Here is a 22,381-nt window from a genome sequence, read left to right as displayed (position 1 = left end):
GGATGAATGTATCCCCAACAACACTCAAGAAGCTTGACACCATTTAGCATACCATCCACCGTCTTAAATATTCGCTTCCTCTGTGAGTGATAGTAGTGTACAAGTTTCTCTGCGGAAACTCATTAAGCCTCCTTTGACAGCACCCCTTCCAAACATGCGATAACCTGGAAGCACCAGGACATTTGATGCATGAGAACAGAATCCTCTGCCGGTTCCCCTCCAAACCATACATCATTCTGACTTGGAACGATGCCACCTTTCCCTCAGTGTGGGAAAAGATCTGCCACCCTGCCTACCCACAGTATGCCCACACAAAACATAGGAAATCAAACTTGGCCAAGCTACACCAGAAACACCCAGAATGCCTCAGCATTGACCAAACAGGCTGACAAATGAAACCAGACAGAACCATAGTCACTCGCAGACAAGAGAATACACTTTCCAAAACACACTAACAATAAGCTTCCTGGACCCAGTCAACACAGCTGTCCCAAAGCTCCGAGGACAGTCTGATAACACGGCAATACCAAAGCCACACAAAGGTCAGGTCAGACCGAGAGGCACCAAGGGACCTCGCTCCCAGGGCAGGAACAATGGAAGCACCTTACTGTTTCAAAAGATATATTCTCACCTACCTGCAAAGAGAGCTGGAATCTCCTGATCCCATCAAGAACTCATTGATACTTCACAGAGGCTCACTGAAGACATTACCTGGTATGGTGACGAACGTCTGAAAATGAACCTTCCAGCTCAGCAAGCAAACCTACATCCAGACTCATTGATACTGTCAGAATGTTGCATTGTATCAAGAATCAGGACATTCTTCCGATAACTGTTTTTCAATTATCATCATTGTAACTGGATTACTTAATTTCCAAGTATATTGTATCTGTCCCCATTTTAATTAACCTTATTGTACAAGATTCCAATAAAACCTAGCTTCATCCTCAATTCGAGGAAGACAACCCTTGATCTACCTGTACAGACTGTTAGTTCTGTGGCAGCCTCGTCATTCTCTCTTCCAGCGATATCGCTTGTAATAAACAGCTTGTCAATTTCACCCGACCTGGTTTGTGTGTGGTCTCTGCTTTATTGGGCTAATTTCTCTGATACGCAGGTTCAGAATCCTGGAAGTCCCATCCTAAAAACATTGTGGTGTACCCGCACTACGTGGTTCAACACGGCTGCTCACCACCACCTTTCAAGGGCGGTTAGGGATGGTCAACAAAAGCTGATTGATAACATCTATTCCCAGGAAAGAATACATTTAAAACATGCGGCACATTATCAAATCCCTTCTGTGCCACATCAACCTGTTACCTTTATTAACCTTGTCTGTTATGTTGTCAATTTTGACAGAGCGGCGAGGAGAGAAGGTGAGGTGAAGTGAGGGCTGCCGGGAAGGTAAGGGCTTAATTTATATTTGGGCTGTGGCTAAACCCAAGATACTACACGTGTAGTATCTCCCTCCAGACCCCCTCCTCCAACCGGAAGAAAAAGATTCTGTAAGGTAAGGCTTTTATTTCTTTCTTATCATTCTTTTTCATATACTTAAGTGCATTGTTTTGATTTTTATATAAAGCTAAGCTTACAATGCCAGGGGCCCTCAGACGCATGGCATGTGACTCTTGCTTGATGTGGGGGCTTAGGAACATGTCTGACGTTCCTGACTCTTACACTTGCAAGAAGTTTGTCCAGCTGCAGCTCTTGTTTGACTTCATGACCGCTCTTGAGCTGTGGATGGACTCACTGTGGAGCATCTGCGATGCTGAGGAGGTCATGGATAGCACGTTTAGTGAACTGGTCACATCGCAAGTTAGAATTGCTGAGGGAGACAATGAATGGGTGACCAAAAGACAGAAAAAGAGTAGGAAGGCAGTGCAGGTGTCCCCTGCGGTCATCTCCCTCCGAAACAGGTATACCGTTTTGGATACTGTTGGGGGAGATGGCTCACAAGGAAAGGGCAGCAGTTGTCAAAATCATGCCACTGTGGTGGGCACTATCGGAAGGGCGGGAAAAAGACTCGTAGGGCCATACTCATAGGGGATTCTATTGTAAGGGGAGTAGGTAGGCAGTTCTGTGGCTGAAAACGGGACTCCCGGATGGTATGTTGCCTCCCAGGTGCTCGGGTCGAGGATGTCACTGATTGGCTGCAGAGCATTCTAAAAGGGGAGGGTGAACAGCCAGTTGTCTTGGTGCATATAGGCACCAACGATATAAGTAGAAAACGAGATGAGGTCCTGAAAGAAGAATTCAGGGAGCTAGGAGAGAAGTTGAAGAGAAGATCCTCAAAGGTAGTGATCTTGGGATTACTACCAGTGCCACGTGCTAGCCAGTGTAGAAATGAAAAAATAGGCAGAGTGAACATGTGGCTTGAGAGATGGTGTTGGAGGGAGATGTTCAGATTTGTTGGACATTGGGACCAGTTCTGGGGAAGGTGAGACTATTACAAAATGGACGGTCTACATCTGAACCAGACTGGAACCAACGTCCTTGGGGGAGTTTTTGCTACTGCTATTGGGGAGGTTTTAAACTAATATGGCAGGGGACTGGGAACCAGAAGAGAAAACAAGTAGGCAGCGAGGTGGAGACTGGAGACTGTAAGAATCATGAAGATAGCATTAATAAAGGGAAGAGTAGGCAGGGAGCAGATGAATGCAAAAGAATTGGCCTGAAATGCATCTACTTTAATGCAAGGAGTATAGTGTGTAAGGCAGATGAACTTAGGGCTTGGATTGGTGCCTGGGAGTATGACGGTATTGCAATCACAGAGACTTGGTTGAAGGAAGGGCATGACAATTGGCAACTAAATGTTCCAGGGTATAGATGCTTCAGATTGGACAGGGAGGGAAGTAAAAGGGGGGGGGTGGGGTGGAGTTGCATTGCTGGTCAGGGATGATATCACAGCTGTGCTAAAGGAGGACACTATGGACGTCTTGAGTAGTGAGGCATTATGGATGGAGCTGAGAAATAAGAAGGGTGCAGTTACATTATTGGGGCTGTATTGCAGGCCTCCCAACAGTGAGCATGAGGTAGAAGAACAAATGGGTAAACAGATTATGGAAAGATGTAGAGGCAAAAGGGTAGTGGTGATGGGAGATTTTAATTTTCCCAACATTGACTGGGATACACTTAGCGTCAGAGGTCTGGATGGGGTAGAATTTGTAAGAAACGTCCAGGAGAGTTTTCTAGAGCAGTATGTCAATAGTCCTACGAGGGAAGGGGCCATATTGGACCTGGTACTGGAGGACGAGCCAGGAAGGTGGTAGAAGTTGCGGTGGGTGATTTCTTTGGGAACAGTAACCACAATTCTGTAAGTTTTAGAATACTCATAGATAAAGATGAGAGTGGTCCTAAGGGAAGAGTACTAAACTGGGCCAAGGCCAATTATATCAAAATTAGGCAGGAGTTCGGAAATGTGGATTGGACACAGCTATTTGAAGGGAAATCCACATTTAATATGTGGGACGTTTTCAAAGATAGGTTAAAGATAGTACAGGATAGGCATGTCATGTTGAAGGCAAAGGATAGGAAGGGCAAGATTCATGAATCGTGGATGACAGGAGAAATTGTATGACTAACCAAGAGGAAATGGGAAGCGTACATAAGGTCTAGGCAGCTAAGAACAGAACGGACCCTGGAGAAATATCGGAAGAGTAGGACAAGTCTTAAACGAGGAATCAAGCGGGCTAAAAGGGGTCATGAAATAGCTTTAGCAAGCAGAATTAAGGAGAATCCCAAAGCATTTTATTCTTATATAAGAAGCAAGCGGGTAACTAAAGAAAGGATTGGTCCACTAAAGGATAATGAAGGAAGGCTGTGTGTCGAATCTGGGAGAATGGGTGAGATTCTGAATGATTACTTTGCATCAGTGTTCACTGAGGAAAGGAACATGATGAATTTTGAAATTAGAGATAGAAGTTTGATTAGTTTGGATCACGTTGACATAAGTAGGGAAGATGTGTTGCGTAGGCTAGAGGTTATTAAGGTGAACAAATCCCCAGGACCAGATGGGATCTATCCCAGGTTGCTGAGGGAGGCTAGAGAGGAAATATCTGGGGTCCTGACAAATATCTTTGTGGCATCCTTAAATACAGGTGAGGTGCCAGAGGACTGGAAGGTTGCTCATATTGTCCCCCTGTACAAGAAGGGTAGTAGGAATATTTTGGGTAACTACAGACCAGTGAGCCTGACGTCGGTGGTTGGAAAGTTGCTGGAGAGGGTACTGAGGGAGAGGATCTATTTATATTTAGAAAAGAATGGGCTTATCAGTGATAGGCAACATGGTTTTGTGCGGGGGAGATCGTGCCTTACCAACTTAATAAAGTTCTTCAAGGAAGTGACCAAGTTGATAGATGAAGGAAGGGCTGTTGATATCATATACATGGACTTTAGTAAGGCATTTGATAAGGTTCCCCATGGTAGACTAATGGAGAAAGTGAAGTCACATGGTGTGCAGGGTGTTCCAGCTAGGTGGATAAAGAACTGGTTGAGCAAAGGAGACAGAGAGTAGTAGTTGAAGCAAGTTTCTCAAAATGGAGAAAGGTGACTAGTGGTATTCTGCAGGGGTCAGTGTTGGGTCCACTGTTGTTTGTAATATACATAAATGATCTGGAAGAGGGCACTGTTGGTATGATCAGCAAGTTTGCAAATGACACAAAGATTGGTGGAGTAGCAGAAAGCATAACGCACTGTCAAAGAATACAGGAGGATATAGATAGACTGGAGAGTTGGGTGGAAAAGTGGCAGATGGATTTCAATCCAGACAAATGTAAAACGATGCATTTAGGCAAGACTAATTCTACAGCGAATTATACAATGAACCGAAGAGCCTTGGGAAAAGTTGATGGGCAGAGAGATCTGGGAGTGCAGGTCCATTGTACGCTGAAGGCTGCTGCACAGGTGGATAGAGTGGTCAAGAAGGCATATAGTATGCTTGCCTTCATCGGACGGGGTATTGAATATAAGAGCTGGCAAGTCATGTTAAAATTGTACAGAATGTTGGTTAGGCCACATTTGAAATACTGTGCACAGTTCTGGTCGCCACATTACCTGAAGGATGTGGACACTTTGGAGAGGATGCAGAGAAGGTTTATGAGGTTGTTGCCTGGTATGGAAGGTGCTAGCTATGAAGAGAGGTTGAGTAGGTTAGGTTTGTTTTCATTAGAAAAAAGGAGATTGAGGGGGGACCTGATTGAGGTTTACAAAATCATGAAGGGTATAGACAGAGTGGATAGAGAAAAGCTTGTTCCCAGGGTGAAGGATTCAATAACGAGAGGTCATGCTTTCAAGGTGAGAGGTGGAAAGTTTAAGGGGGATACACACGGCAAGTACTTCACGCAGAGGCTGGTGGGTGCTGGAACGCGTTGCCAGCAGAGGTGGTAGAGGCAGGCACCGTAGATTCATTTAAGATGCGTCTGGACAGATGCATGAGTAGGTGGGGAGCAGAGGGATACAGATGCTTAGGGATTGGGTGACAGGTTCAGACAGTACATTTGGATCGGCTCAGGCTTGGAGGGCCGAAGGGCCTCTTCCTGGGCTGTAAATTTTCTTTGTTCTCTTTGTTCTATAACACAATCAAGATTAGTCAAACAATTTTTTGCCTGTTACAAGTCCCTGCTGGCTTTCCTCAATGACTCCATAAATAGCTGTTAATTTTGTTGGGACGATTATTCCCAAAGGCTTTCCCTCACTGGTTAAGCTGACTCACCTGTTGTTGCTGGCTTTATTCCTGCTCCTTTTACTTTGAACGAGGGTGTTAAATTTGAAATTCTCTAGCTCACTGGCACTGGGACCAATACGTAAGAAGATTGGAAGATTACGGCCAATACCTCTACAATTTCCATCCTTACTTTCCATATATCCTAATTCATAGTTATTGGAAAATTCTTCAAAATTTTAGAATTTCAGATTTTGTACCTATTTACACTGTCACCTTTTGCTAATCTTTCCTTTGGGAAGAGTATTTTTTAAAAAGTGCAATGTTGCAGGTATAAAGATGTTAGTAACATGCAAGCAGCAACATGCATCATATGGTTGGTGTGTATCCTTAATTACCACGTATACTTAATTCAGAGATAACATCCAGCCCTTGGGCATTGTTTATAAACAGTACCAATGTTTGAAGGTCAGATTTCTGTCTTATTGCACTGGTGCATGAAGAAAGGCAGGATACAGTGCATAAAGGCCTAAAGTGAGGACTGCAGATTAGAGTTGAGAGTGTGGTGCTGGGAAAGCACAGAAGGTCAGGCAGCATCCGAGGAGCAGGAGAATTGAAAAACCCTTCATCAGGAAGTAAAATTGGGTGAGATCCATGGTCTAATTACAGACCTCTCAATCTGATCTTTCTCCGTGGATCTTACCCAGGCAACTATTTACATAGAGTCATAGAGTCATAGAGATGTACAGCATGGAAACAGACCCTTCGGTCCAATCTGTCCATGCTGACCAGATATCCCAACCCAATCTAATCCCACCTGCCAGCACCCGGCCAATATCCCTCCAAACCCTTCCTATTCATATACCCATCCAAATGCCTCTTAAATGTTGCAATTGGACCAGCCTCCACCACTTCCTCTGGCAGCTCATTCCATACATGTACCACCCTCTGGGTGAAAAAGTCACCCATTTGGTCTCTTTTATATCTTTCCCCTCTCACCCTAAACCTATGCCCTCTAGTTCTGGACTCCCCACCCGCAGAGAAAAAGACTTTGCCTATTTACCCTATCCATGCCTCTCATAATTTGTAAACCTCTATAAGGTCACCCCTGAGCCTCCAATGCTCCAGGGAAAACAGCCCCAGCCTGTTCAGCCTCTCTCTATAGCTCAGATCCTCCAACCCAGGCATCCTAGCTCTTCAGTGGATAATCTGCTCCACAAAATAGTAGAAGCTTAGAACAGGAAGTCATTGGTGAATACCAGAAACATATTTGTACAGATGATTTTTTTTCCTGTTTTCAGATTCAGATCAAACATATCCTCGGATAATATTCTCTGTGTCTTACGCATAGCAACTATAATTTTTTTTGCTGTACGTTATGCAAACAAATCGTCTTTGCTTATGCCTGGGTATGGTCTGAAGTGCATAGTAAATGTAGCGTTGGAATACATGTGTCTAAATTGAGGATGAACTGCTAGGTGTGACTGTTTCAGCCTGAATGAAATGCTCAGAAAGAATGTTGCAAATATAGATTTTTCAAGTAATGAGGGCTCCATATCTGGAGCCATAATGCTATAACAGTGTTTGAACTCAGAAAAGATGAAGTCAACATCATCATGTTAGTCATAGGGCTGCTTGAGAGAGGTCACTGCACCTCAGGCAAGGGAAGAAGTTGAGACAGTGAGCCTTCAATACTAACCTCAGTCAGTGCAGGAATTAAACTCACACTGTTAGCTTCACAAACAAGCCACCTAGCTAACTGATCCTCTTATCCTCAATATATCATAGCTTGTTATTTTCAAGATTAAAAGAGGATACAAATTACCCATGAATCCAGAATTAAACATGATCCTTGTTTGTTTCAAAGAATTTCTGAACAGATTTATTTTTTTTCTTTACTCTTCCCATGAGAGAAAAGAAGTCAAGGGAAAGGTCCACTCTGGCACAAATAGGAAAATCATGTTACACCAGTCAGTAATATTCCATTCATTATAATGGCCCGAGGGTCACAGATTTTACTGATACAAGACAGGCTTCAACCAGAAAATTGAAACCCTTCTCTAGCATGTTTTCTTGATGGTTCTGTTATTAAGGCATTGGTGAATGCTTGTGAGTCAAATAGCTGGCTCGGAGAGATGCATAAACGATAACATAAGAAGCACATAAAATCATAAACTTTGTGTTTCAAAGCTGATCTTGGCACAAGTTCATTATCAATCACTATTCATGCTTCTGGCATATCCTGTGTCAATATATTTTATAAATAAATACAAAGCAGGTGACACATTGCACGCCATTGCTAATCATTAACTTCTGGCAGTAAAGACAACAGCTCAAATCAATCAATGCATTCGTTAGAGGGAAAGGATTCAAAATGAATACCCCGAGGATTAGAATGCTCAAATAGAGTGGAATTATTGCCATTGCACAGTTAAATAAAACATAGCATTGGGTCCATCATTCATTCCTGCTGATGGGTATGCACTGGGGCATGGTATAGTCATAATCACAGCACACCACAAACTGCTCTGTTGTGACTGGCATCTGCTCTGCACCAATTTGGGAAATTCCAGCCAACATGTTGCACTCAGATTTCTGGGGTCAGAGTTAAATCCACACATTTCTGAAGTGAAAGTGTTATCTGCTGAGCCACGGCAGACAACTAATTGGGATTACTTTGGATTGACTTGCATTCAAGAAAACTTGCAGACTGAAGACTAAAAGAGCAACTCGATCCTTGTTGGCTGCTTCAGCCAGCCTGGCACGTACTGACCCAGTCTCTCTGTTTGAATGTGCTCCCTCCTAGCTGAAAGAGCCATTGGATTTTAGATTGGATTCTCTGCAGCATGGAAACACCCTTCGGCCCAACAAGTCCACACCGCCCCTCCGAAAAGAAACCCATCCCCCTACCCTAAATTTACCCCCGACTAACATACCTAACACTTCGGGCAATTTAGCATGGCCAAGTCACCTGACGTGCACATCTTTGGATTGTGGGAGGAAACCAGAGCAAACACACACAGACACAGGGACAATGTGCAAACTCCACACAGACAGGTGGGAATCGAACCCAGATGCTGTGAGGCAGCAGTGCTAACCACTGAGCCACCGTGCCAGATTTGTCCTGCCTGTTTCCAATTGGGAAGCATGCTGAATTATACTGTAAATAACGTGGAAGCCGACTATCAAATTAAAGTGAGGACCCTGCCAATGAATGTGGTACTGGTTACTCATACATGATATTGGACCAGTCTCCTATTCCCACTCTGCCCCAGGTTTCCAACTAGAATGAAAATCCACCATACTGTGTGTATACGCCAAACAGGTCTCAGTCCATACGCACAAACAGAGGAGGAGCTTGGCTGCAGAGGCACACGGTGTTTTCTTTAAATGCAGCAAACAAAAGGCAAACTTTTTTTTAATCAACTGGTTCAGGCATGTGTCATCATACATCTGAGACAGGTGGGACTTGAACTTGAATCTTTTAGCCCAGATGTAGTGGTCTATTTAATCACAATCTGAAAGTGAAGTAATGTCACCTTTGTAGTCACCAAACAAATAGGCAGGAAGGGTCCCTATAAGAATAATGTCTCGTTCAAACTTTTACACATGGATTGGTGCCTGGGTTCATTGTTTATATCAACAATTTGGGTGAGAAAAGAGGAGGCAGAGTTAGAAAGTTTGTGGATGACATCCAAATTGGTGGAATAGTGATGAAGGCTATCTAAGAGTACTACTGGATTTTGATAAACCAGCCCAGTGGGAATGGCAGATTGAGTTTAATTTAGATAAATGCAAACCAGGACTGGACTTATACAGTCAATGGTAGGGCCTTGGAGTGTGTTGTTGAACAGAAAAACCTAGGGATGCAGGTACGAAGTTCTTTGAAAATGGCCTCATAGGTTGAAGGTTTGTGAAGAAGACATTTTGTATGCTTGCCTTCATTGGTTAGAGCATTGAGGATAGGAGTTTGGACATCATGTTATTACATCTGTCCAAGGCATTAGTAAGGCTACATTTGGAGTACTGTGTTGTCTGCTACAGCTAGGATGTTATTAAACTGGAAAGGGTGCAAGAAAATATTTGCAAGGATGTTACTGAGCCTGGAAGGTTTGAGCAAAAAAGAGAGGCTGACTAGGCTGGGACTTTTCTCCTAGGCAGAAGTAGGTACTGCAGATGCTGGAGATTAGAGTCAAGATTAAAGTGGTGCTGGAAAAACACAGCAGGTCTGGCAGCAGCTGATGAAGGGCTTTTGCCTGAAACATTGATTTTCCTGCTCCTCAGATGCTGCCTGACCTGCTGTGCTTTTCCACTTGAATCTGGGACTTTTCTCCCTCGAGTGTAGGAGGTTAAGGGGTAACATTATGGAGGTTTATAAAATCATGAGGGGCATAGATAAGGTGAATAACTAAGGTACTTTCCCCAGGTAGGGGTGTCCAAAACTGTAGGCATAGTTTTAAGATGAGAAGGGACCTGAGGAGCAACTTTATCACACAGAAGGTGGTATGTATGTGCCAGAGGAGTTCGGGCAGGAGAGACAGCAGGTAAGTGGAGGAAAGAAGAGAGCAAAGTGGAAGATTGAGGTGGTGGGTGGTATGGAGAGATAACTGATCAATGGATAAAGAATGAGAGGAAGTATGTGACTTAAATTGGAAAATGTATGTTATTTTTGCATCCCCTGTAAAATTTGCTCCTGCCTTCTCCATTGTGCAGCTTCTGAGATGGTTCACATTCTTAACCTTGAACTTCAGTGAGGTGAGATCTCAGAAAACCCGTAAGAACCAACATTATTGAGCTAGACAGAAGAATGTACTTTTGTAATGTAACAGCCCTACCTTCAACCCCACTTTTCTATCCAATGACCCCATTAACAATCTGTTGCCTGACCCAATGGCCCATTGTCACTGCACTGTCACCTGGAGCATTCCATTTGATGAAGTGATTATGAACCAGTGTGGATACTTCCTGAGTTAAATCAATCTCTGATGTACTCCCAAACTCAGGGGTATGACCACTGTTTTCTCTGATCTCAGCAGTTTGAGCTAAGTGACTGTTCTTAACATGGGAGTGCGAGCACTGTACATTCTCTGAAAACTGCAGTGTTAGCACTGTGGTTGGATTCTGCCTGACACCGACTGGATCAAATTACACATTTCTCTGAAATTCTCTGCAGCAGGAAGGATCCAATTACACGTTCCAGACAAAATGATGTCTGTGTCTTGTCCTCCAAAGAAAACAACCTAGTGTCTGGTCCAACCCATTTGTGATGCAGTTGAACTTGCTGCTATCAATTGACACATGTCACTAACGGTTGACAGAGAGAGATCACCCATCCCTGGAAAGACCGTGCCAATTGGTGTGTTTAGCTACTTCAGTTGGGCCTCCTGCTCCACCATTAAATCTTTGTCATTGCTATCTGCTCGAGCACAGCCTTCATTCATTGGTGTAGACATCTGCTATTTGACAGCTCAAAACTTGTTTACGTGAGGGGGAATCAAGAAGCACCAATTCCTGGATATCACTTCATTAGGCCATACCTACTCTTGTGTATCCAACAAGCAGGAGGGAAGACAGAAATTTAAATGGCCCTGGACAGAACTGACTGCTATGTGGGGGCCGCAAAATTTCCAGGGTTGAAATTTAAGCACATTATAATCAGTCTCTGAATGAGGTTTCCAGTTTGTTAGAATTCCAGATGGGATACCGCAAACTGGTTTTTGCTCCTAATTAAGGAGAGGTTAATTGGCACTCCCCCCCCCACAAAAAAAAGAACTGCGGATACCGGAAATCAGAAACAAAATCTGATATTTCTGGAAAAGCTCAGCAGGTCTGGCAGCATCTGTGGAGAGAAAGTAGAGTTAACGTTTTTGATCCAGTGGCCCTTCTTCAGATTGTAGGCCAGAAAAAGGTAGGATAAAATGTTGAAGATGGGGTGGTGGGGGGAGGAAGGAGGAGTAAATGTCACCACGGGTTGATATCACAAACAATCCATTGTCAGTCACGAACAGTCCACATTAGCAGCTATTGATTCTCCCAGGCTAACCTTTACCCTCCTTTGTCTGTCCACCGGTGTTTCTGTCTCTAGACTCCATCTCCGTCTCTCGTTCATTCTTCACCTGTCCATCACTCCTTCTTCAGCATATATTCCAATCTTTTCCATGCTACAAGCAGCTCTGAAAGGGATCACTGGACCTGAAATCAGAGGGTTAGATAGTGAAAGCCTTTTTCCTCAGATGGTGATGGCTAGCACAAGGGGACATAGTTTTAAATTGAGGGGTGATAGATATAGGACAGATATCAGAGGTAGCTTCTTTACTCAGAGAGTAGCAGGGGTGTAGAACGCACTGCCTGCAACAGTAGTAGATTTGCCAACTTGAAGGGCATTTAGATGGTCATTGGATAAACATATGGATGAAAATGGAATAGTGTAGGATAGATATGCTTCAGATTGATTCCACAGGTCAGTGCAATATCAAAGGCTGAAGGGCCTGTACTGTGCTGTAATGTTCTATGTTCTATTAAATATTAACTCTGCTTTCTCTCCACAGATGCTGCCAGACCTGCTGAGTTTTCTCTGCAATTTCTGTTTTGATTCTTAATTGGCTCTTCTTCTTAATTCAACCTCTCTCAGTTGATCACAGCAAGAGTAATTTGAAAAGGATCCTTTCCTCATAGATATCATAAAATAATTCAAATGGATTTATGTTTTAAAATGGGCCAAATTAATCAGGCTATCATGAGTTAAAGGAAGGGTGAGTTTATTAGCTGCTAACCATGAGGAAATATATGAAAATGAGACACAACTGTACAGATTAGAAATGTGATTTGACTAACAAGATAATAGATAAAAAGAAATCTGATTTAGTCTCCATGTCCCAGAATGAGTAAATGATGAAATATTGTAGCCATTTAGTTGGATGTTTGTGCTGTTTCGCCTTCAATGGTGACTTCATTTTGCTGGCCTGATGCAGATATATTTATCTATGACAGTACTCATCGGAGTGACCACTGCACGGTCCACATAGTTGTTGACAGGCAGAAGGCTCTTGTCATTGATAATTGGTTACCGCTTCACAGACCAATCAGCTACTTATTGCTGGCTGAATCTGCCTTCTTACACCTGGACTAACTTACCCCACTCCTTGAACAAGTCGCAATTACAATGAATGTCAGCTAACCACAATCAAAAGCACAGAAAAAAGATCATTCTTCAAGGAATGATAAAACTAAAGAAGTTGTACATGTTCTAATTATGACTTGGAGATGCCGGTGTTGGACAGGGGTGGACAAAGTTAAAAATCACACAACACCAGGTTATAGTCCAACAGGTTTATTTGGAAGCACGCTAGCTTTCAGAGCGTAACTCCTTCATCCGGTGGTCACAGCCACCTGTGGAGGAAGCAGTGCTTCAAAAGCTAGTGCTTCCAAATAAACCTGTTGGGCTATAACCTGGTGATGTTCTAATTAGTTGCTGCGTACCCTCATACAATAACCTCAGCATGTCTATGCAGGTACAATGCGCTGTCTTTTCACAATAGAAGAGAGGGACCCCCAGTTTAGCTAAAATGCCGCAGGATGTCCAACTCCGATGTTGCAGCTATCATTCTGGAATGCACCCTTTCTGTCTGTACAGGAGGACAAGGGGACAGGGAACAGAGATCGGGGCTACAGATTAGTTTGCACCTCCGTTGTACACAGAGGCAACTGCATCACTTAAAATGAAGCTGCTTTCAAATCTATTCAATTCCTGCTGGTGGGATGTCCAAACGGAGCATGTGCAATTTAGGCCAATCAGGAGTAGGTCTAAAATTTGCAGCTTCCTGTGGAGAGATAAGTTACCCTTTTCAGTACGTCGAGGTACACTTTGGGAGAAACATGGTGCCCCATAGAAAAGGGAAGATGCATTGTGAAAGAGGTAAGAGTGGTTAACTCATTCAAAATCTCAAGGAAGCTCTCAAATGCACTGTCAAAGCAATGGAATATCCTGGTCTTTACAGTTTTTTAGGAAAATAAATGTCTGCAGTATAAAAATAATCAGTGCCTGATGTTTTATTCTGTCTGTTTACATAAGCTAGAGGTTGTCATTAAAGGATTTTTGAGGCATGGCTGATTTCACAACCTATCGTGATCACTGTTAGTATCTGTCAATTCACAGTTTGATTGACAGTTACAAGCACTTATAAAGTCCATGAAGTGTGGGCATGGATATAAATACTTGTTTGTATAAGAAAGTAAGTAGTTGAAGGAAGTTAAAATGAGTGGATTAGTTTTTATCAGTGAGTTTATTTCATTTGGAATTAATAAATGGACATTTAGAAATTTATCTCATTTGAACTCAATATGGATCTGGATTTTTGCCCGTGGACAATATTGGGTGAGTTGGCATGGAGGGTATGATGGGTTATGAGATAAAGTAAATGGGCATGGTTGGCATGGAGGACATGAGGCTCTATGAGGGTTGGTTAGAGGGCATGGGTTCACATAGGTAAGGCATGGGGAGTGTGTGGATGGAATGGGACCTTATTAGATGTGTCAGAACTTTATTTTATTGATTTTCTTTCCAGCTGGGACAAAGTACTGGAGCACTGAGCTGACCCTCCGCATTGCCACACCAAGAGGCCACTGTGGCTGCCTCTGTACTCTTTCTCAGTGAGGCCGATCCAGCTCCTGCTAATACCTGCTCCCGGAATGAAAGGCGACCTTTGTGGATCACTTCCGCCTTAGTTGGATTTGTGTATTTTCCCAACACTGTGCTCCTAAATTGTGAGTGTAAGTTCAGGCGACCATTTCTTGAAAATTCTTCCTATCAGAGACACAGCAGTGGCTATTCTGGACTTTTCTGTGTTGTTACCTATAATGCTCCCTCCTCTATCTAATTATCATCATCTGGGCTGCCAGACATATCAGAAGATTCCTTTGGTGCTGTTCCACTTCACCTTCCAATTTCATTGATAAATCCGCAAAAGAAGTGAGGCTGTTATCCAGGAGTGAGTGAGCATAACTCCTTTAGAGAAAGGGAATGGTGAGAGTGATGATGATACTTGGTTGTCTGCTATTTCACCCTACACTGTCCCGTAAACCATCGCTGAAGCTGTGAAGATTTGGTTGGGGTGGGTATACTAACCTCTTAAGTGAGGCTTCTATCAGGTATCAAACCAGGGTCTTTTCACTTGTTAAGTGACCATGATAACTATGGCATTATAGAGGCAGGGTGCTAAGTTTTAATTTTTAAATTGACTTGTTGATTTGATGCCTCTGGGGCAGAAAGGTATAAAACAGGGACTTTCCAACCCAGAGGCAGGAACATGATCACTGCTCCACAAAACATCACACTGCACATGACATAGTCATCTTTACCAACCTGTTTGGACATATTTTCACACATCATTAGGATAGGTGAGGCTTGAACTCACAACTCTAGGCCCATTGCATATAACCTATTTGTAAGATATTTTCCCAATCAACCTGTTCATTGATGGTAACACTCATCTCTGGAGCGAGGTGGGACTTGAACCCAGGCCTCCTGGCTTAGAGCTAAGGATATTACCACTGTGCTGCTAACAGCTTTATAATTAGTTGTACACAAGTCAATATACACATGACCTCAAACACACTGCCATCAGTTGGTGACAAGCTATTATCAGCACCTAATTGGTTAATTTCTTCCAGTTTAACTTATCCCAGCCAAAAAAAAGTTTCACTCCTCTGCACTTTAAGAGTGGGATTAAGGAATTAAAAGGAATGAAATCTCCAAAATAAAAATGTACGCCTGCAAAAGCTCTTTATCACAGCCTACAATAATTATAAGCTTACTGTGAATTATTGCCAGACACAATTATTAATCATGCAGTTACAAGATAATGCCACAGCTTAGAAAGAAGTAATCTGAAACTAAAATACGAAGCACATTTGAGTAAAACTTTACTGTGCAGAGGTGGGAAATGCATGCATCTTTGGTGCATGTTGTGCTGATAAGGCGACTTTAATTTCTCTTTTTGAATATCTCCCCTTACAAATTGATCTCAGCAAGGTGGGTCAGAGATAATTGCCCTCATTCTCCATGGAGTTGGGATCGAATTTCAGACCTGGGTTGGAGGCAGTGGGAAATGTCAACCTATGGGCATTGTGCCCATTGAGCTGTGCCTTGCTGGACTTGAGAAACTTAATGGTTTCAAGCCTCAATAGGAGAGTGAGCCCTCAGCACACAAACTAGCAGGAGCTCACTGCTTTAGGTCTGGGAGATCCAGTGAAGCAAGCCATGATGTGGAGGAGCCGGTATTAGACTGGGGTGGACAAAGTTAAAAATCACACAACACCAAGCTATGGTCCAACAGGTTTATTTGGAAGCACTAGCTTTCGGAGCACTGCTCCTCCATCAGGTACCCTTGGAGCAGAATTTATAGCAAAAGATCACAGTTGACATGCAACTGAAATGATATGTTGAAGAAACGTAGATTGCTGTTAAGTCTTTAATCTTTTAGAATGGGTTGCAGACAGTCAATCCATGTAATATTTTATAAATTCCACTTTGGAAACAGAACCAGTCTGACTCAAGATTAGGATACAGACAGACTCTAACCTCATACCTTTTAATGCACTGTCTGAGCTGACATGCCACTTTTTTTTATAAAACCTTAAGTCACCTCAAGAATGTAACTTAAAAGAAGTTCTGGAATTTACGTATTAATGAACCGAAACCTACAACCCATTCTAAATTTGAAAGACTTAACAGCAATCTAGGTTTGTTCAATCCATTATTTCAGTTGCGTGACACTGTAATCTTTTGCTATGAATTCTGAGTCTTATGATCGTATATTCCACACCCACCTGATGAAGGAGCAGTGCTCTAAAAGCAAATGCTTCCAAATGAGCCTGTTGGACTATATCCTGGTGTTGTGTGATTTTTAACAGTGAAGCAAGAGAAGACCTTGTGAATTTTGTTGAGGTATGCAAACTGATGCTGATAATGGGCATACAGGTGATAAAAAGTCACAAAATGTTGCTTCTTACATCTGGTGTATATCGCTTCTATTGTTTTAAATCAATGAGTTACCTAATCCTATCATGGTTGAAGTAAAATACACATGGTCAGAAACATAGGCCAACAGATGGATAGGTAGATCTGGATAGTTAGATTGAACTGCAGATAGATTGTCAGATTGAATACATGGGTTAAAAAAGTATATCATTTGAATTCTTAATCCTATTCCCACTATGATCTATTTGTCCTCAGATTCCCACACTGAGCCAATGAGGTTCAGTGCAAGCTTGAGGGACAGCTCCTTACCTTTCAATTTGATGCATTATAAACTTCCAATTTCAACATTGGATTTAGTCATTTTGGACCTTACTCTCTCCCATCCTTTCTTTTGATGGTAGCACTTGCTCACTATATTCTGGTATTCCTTTTACAAGTTCCTCAGGCCCATATTTTTCTCACTTGCATGACCATTATCATCACCAGTTGCCTGCATCAATGTCCCCTTTGAGACTTAATCTCTTCTGCCTATCACTGTCCTCATCAAAGTCTATCTGATCAAGAAGAAACAAGGGAATTGTTATTAATTAGTAGTAATTAAAATCACGTCCATTTACTTGACCATCTTTCATTCTCTTTATTGTATGATGCAGCTACAATACAGAAGTGTTCTCATACCAACACTTAATCTCTTCCAATTGTTTTTTATTGTTCATTCATGGGATGTGGGTATTGCCGGTGGGGCCAACATTTATTGCCCACTTCAAATAGCCCTCAAGAAGATGGTGATGAACTATGTTCTTACTTTGCTGCAGTCCGTGTGGTGAAAGTACACCCTTAGCTTTGTTAGAGAGTGTTCCAGAACTTTGACCCAGCAACAGTGAATAAATGGTGACGTAGTTGCAAGTCTTCGTAAGGAACTTCAGATGGTGGTGTTCCCATGTATTTGATGTTCTCTTCCTTCTAGATGGTAGAGGCTGTGTGTTGGAAGGTGCAATCAAATGAGACTTGTTCAGTTTCTGCAGTACATGTTGTAGACACTACAGCCGCTGCAATCATCTTTTGCTGTTTTTGGCAGCTTTTGGAATGCAAATTTGTAATACTATGTTTTCAACACTACAACAGTGACCATACTTCAAAATAATTCATTGAAGATGCTGCAATTTGGGAAGTCCTGACAAAGGAAAAGGGACTATACAAATGCAAGTTCCTACTTTAAGTCAATATGTTCCTATTGGCCATGGTTGGTGAAATTATATTGAGATTCTGAAAAGCCAAATCTAATCCTAAAGAAATGCAAGTGAGGCTGAATTCATTATTTTCGGTTCATGTAGAAACCAACAATTTAAATGGGCCTGTCCCTTCCAAAATTAATATGGTTGACTCTTAAGAAAGTCACTTAGTCTGAGGGCAATTAGGGGCAGCCAAGAAACTAGGAATGGCCTTTTCAACATCACCCAGATCCTATGAAAAACTGAACAAAAAGTGCATTTATATTGACTAGCAAATTGAATTTCAAACATTTAAGGTGCTCTACACTTAAACCTCTGCAACATCTCCTTCCATGTTTGTTGATAGCATCTTTAATTAAATTTAAAACTAAAGTCATTGTTTTATATTTTGCAGGTGCTAAAGCAGAATTACAAACGAGCAAATCCACATTCCGAAGGACAGCTCAGCTCTTGGTTGCCCTCTGCTGGCGTTTTATTAAAATACAATATTGCATGAAATGCTTTACAATATAAAGACGAACCTCAATTATCCGAACGTCGGATTATCTGAAGAAGATCTCAAGATCCCGACAGAAGCATTACATTAAAGAGGTGTTTCAACACTGATTACACCTTTTGTTTACAATGATTAAAAATGAACTCAGGTAACTGAAATGCTGCTGAGAATAGTCCTGGACATCGATAGGAGGCCAGGCACCGTCTCCATATGACTGACCTCCTGCCCTCTCTCCCCACACTTGCCCTGGAGTTCTACACAGAGGTGTAACCTAAACCCCCCTTCCCCAGATAATCTCTCCAACATTGTCCTGTACAGGGCAAAGGTGGAACTTGTCAAAATGTTGAAGTAAAAGGTTTTGTGTGTGTGTGTGTGTGTGTAGCTCACCCACCCCACAAAGGCAGCAGCTGTCTTACTGTTGAGGCTGACGGGGGGTCAGGGTTGGACGGGGTTGGGGGTGCAGATGGTGGGGTGCGCGTAAGGGTTGGGGGGCAGACAATGGGTGGGGGTGAGCGCGCAGTGTGCTGCTGCCCAGTCTCCTGAACGGGGAGTGGACTTAGCAAGTGTTCGCTGTGTCAATCCCATTAAACTGATGGGGGTGGCGTGAGGCTACGGCAATGCTGCAGGTCCCTTATACACAAGTGTGTGTCTGCTCAGAAACAAACCCTGAGACAGAGAGAGGGAGCAAGGCGGGCAGAGCGAGGAAAAAGGAAACTTCAGAAAACTCCGAGCCCCAGAGGAGAGGCTTTGAATCAATTAACCAAATAATCAGTTATCCAAACGAAATAGTGCTGCTGATCTTGTTTGGATAATAGAGGTTTCTCTGTCATGGGATTGTATGAGAGGAAGGTGCGGTGTTTCCTGTTGCTGCTGTCTGTGCCCATTTGGTGCACACTGTTCACCACTAATGTTCCTGTTGTGTGCCACCTGTTCACCATTCATCTCTCGAACCCTCGCCTCTCCGTTGGCTGCACCTCTTCGTGGCCTGCTTGCTGTCCCACTTTCAATCAAGCTCCTTCTTGGGGATTTGGTGGGGTTTGGGTGGCCACTAGTTGGCATTAGGTGAAAGGTGAGCTGGGTGGCAAAGGGTCAGATCGGACAGCAAGCAAAATGACGATGACTTGGCAGAGGGGTGGTGAGTGGGGGCAGACAATGGGTACACAATGGCATCTGTAGTAGGAACTGTGTACGTGCTGGCAGATAGACTGCATGCTGGCATTCAACGCTATTCCTGACTGGAGGTAAATGTCTCTTTACTTCCAAAATCTACAGCATTTTGCTTTTGTAAAAAGGAAGAAAAGGTAGGGAGGTGAGGTAAGCAAGACAATTGTATTATCAGGGTTACAGTAACAGTGGAGAACAGCAAAAAATAATCTTAAGTGGAACATCTGAATTGGAAGAGACCTTCCAATGTGACGAGAAGGGATGCAGCCGGAGTGAAATGTAATGGAAGATTAATGGGAACATTAGCTATATTTCTGGATGCCACACTTCAGAAAGGACATGAACACATTGGACAGAATGCAGAAGAGATTTACAAAAATGCTTTCAGGAATGAGAAGCTTCAGTTATAGATGTCATAGTGTCACACAATAGATCTTTCAATCCAATTCATCTGCACCAACCAGGCACTCCAATCTGACCTACTCCCATTTGCCAGCATTTGGCCCATATTCCTCAAAATCCTTCCTATTCATGTACTCAATCCAGATGCCTTTTAAGTAGGGGAGTGTCAGAAATACTGCCACTCTGACAGCTGACTCTGTAAAGGCAGTACGAAAGGCAAGAACTGTTGGGGTAGCATGGTGGCTCGCTGATAAGCACTGCTGCCTTACAGCACCAGAAACCTGGGTTTGATTCCACCTTCGGGTACTGTTGTGTGGAGTTTGCACATTCTCCCCACGTCTACGTAGGTTACCTCCAGGTGCACTGGTCTACCTCCCACAATTCAAAGGCCAGGTAAATGGGTCTGGGTGCGTTACTCTTCAAAGGATTGGTGTGGACTTGTTGGGCCAAAAGGCCAGGTTTCACACTGTAGGGACTCTATGATCCTATAAGTGTTTTTTAATTGAATCAGCCTCCGCCACCTCCCCTAAACACTAAACCTGAAGTGCAGTCCTCATTGTAAAGAGAATGGATTGCGGAAGGTGGGATTGGTTTCCTTGGAGAGAGGGAGGTTATGAGATTTGATGGAAGTTTTCAAAATAATGAGAGGTCTGGATGGAGAAGGGAGGGAAAAACTGTATGTACTCCTGCAGACAAATCGGGAATAAAAGTGCACAGATTTAAAATAATTTGCAATGAAGGCAAATGTAACACGAAAACAAAATGCTCCCTCACACTGTGGTGAAAGTTGTATGATTTATATGTTGATATGTCTTGGAGGTGCCGGTGTTGGACTGGGTTGTACAAAGTTACAAATCACACAACACCAAGTTTTAGTCCTACAGGTTTATTTGGAAGCACTAGCTTTCGGAGCACTGCTCCTTCATCGGGTGGTTGTCATCACGCGAATGATCCTGAACCACCTGATGAAGGAGTATCGCTCCGAAAGCTAGTGCTTCCAAATAAACCTGTTGGACTATAACCTAGTGTTGTGTGATTTACGTGTTAATATCATTTTTGGAATTTTGATTTCAAAATAGAGGCAGATGGGTTTTAGTCACTTCTGCAAAGGGTTTTCTCCTGGACTGAATTCGGCATTTTTCAGAGAGCAGGTGACTGTGGTAATGTTTACATTAGTGGGTTTATGCCAGGTGAACCTAGGGTAGACAACATTCTTTAATTCATTTCATTTCAATTCAAATCGGCTTGATTAAAGATCTGCAGATTATTAGAACTGGGTAACTTTAGACTGTAAGATTTATAAAAATTTAATGTCAGCAGCCCCATAGCTTTGAAACTGTGAGGTGTCATTTAAGAGATACCATGAGTTGAGATAGGGATTGATGTCTCAGGATTTGAGTCTCTATAATGGAAAGTGTTGGAAAACTTGGTTTTGTTGAGTTTTGTTAAGATTACTAAAGATGGAAGTACAGGTGATGTGTCAAGCCTGCTGCGTGTGGGATCTCCTGAATACCATTGTGATCTAGAACAAACCCAACCTTCAGTAGGTTTTTGGCATTTCAACAGCTTCAGTTCAGAGCTTATGAGCTTGAAGCTGAACTCCAGACACTGCACTGCACTAGGGTGGGGGAAAGTTATCTGCATTCTTCGTCCTAGTACACAGCATAGGGTGTTCTGATATGGTCTGTGATCAGAGGCAAAAGAGTATGACATTTAGCGAGGCAGTTAACAGGACCCAGAGGGTAGGAATGTTATTTGTCTTCCTTCCTACTATCTGCTTCACCCTCCTCTCTGACCTATCATTTTCACCCTCATCTTCATCTACCCATCACATTCGTAACTACCTTTCCCCCCAGCCCCACCTCCCTCCATTTATCTCTCAGCCCCATTGGCCCATAAGCCTCATTCCTGATGAAGGGTTTATGCCCAAAACGTCAATTGTCCTGCTCCTCGGACGCTGCCTGACCTGCTGTGCTTCTCCAGCACCACACTCTTTGACTTCTTTCCACTTGTTTGGATGAGAGCAAGGGGCTTCAGATTGGATATGCAAACTGATCAGGGCACCATGGTATATGAAGCCAGTTCAACTGGGGGAAATAACTGGGAATTTAGTCCTAGTAGGCGATCGTGTCATAAGGAGCATTAACACCATGCTCTACAACAATGAGCAAGAATCCAGAGCTGTGTCACCTGTCCTGTGTCTGGGCTTGGGATATCTGCTCAGGAATGGAAAGGTATTGCAATGGGAGGGGAGGATACAATGGTTGTGGTCCATGTGGGTACCAATGACATAAATTCAACAAGGAAAGTGGTTCCGCATTGACAATATGAGGAACTAGGCACTAAATTGAAAAGGAGAGTTTCAAATGTTACAATCTCTGGTTTAATGTCTGAGCTGCAGGCAAAATGGCCTCAGATACATAAAATTAGAGAGATGAATAGGTAACTGA

Source organism: Chiloscyllium plagiosum, unplaced genomic scaffold (assembly GCF_037043375.1).
Source record: "Chiloscyllium plagiosum isolate Xiang-an unplaced genomic scaffold, Cpla_swu_hap1 HiC_scaffold_12, whole genome shotgun sequence".
NCBI lineage: Eukaryota > Metazoa > Chordata > Chondrichthyes > Orectolobiformes > Hemiscylliidae > Chiloscyllium > Chiloscyllium plagiosum.
Note: the sequence above shows the minus strand (reverse complement) of the source record.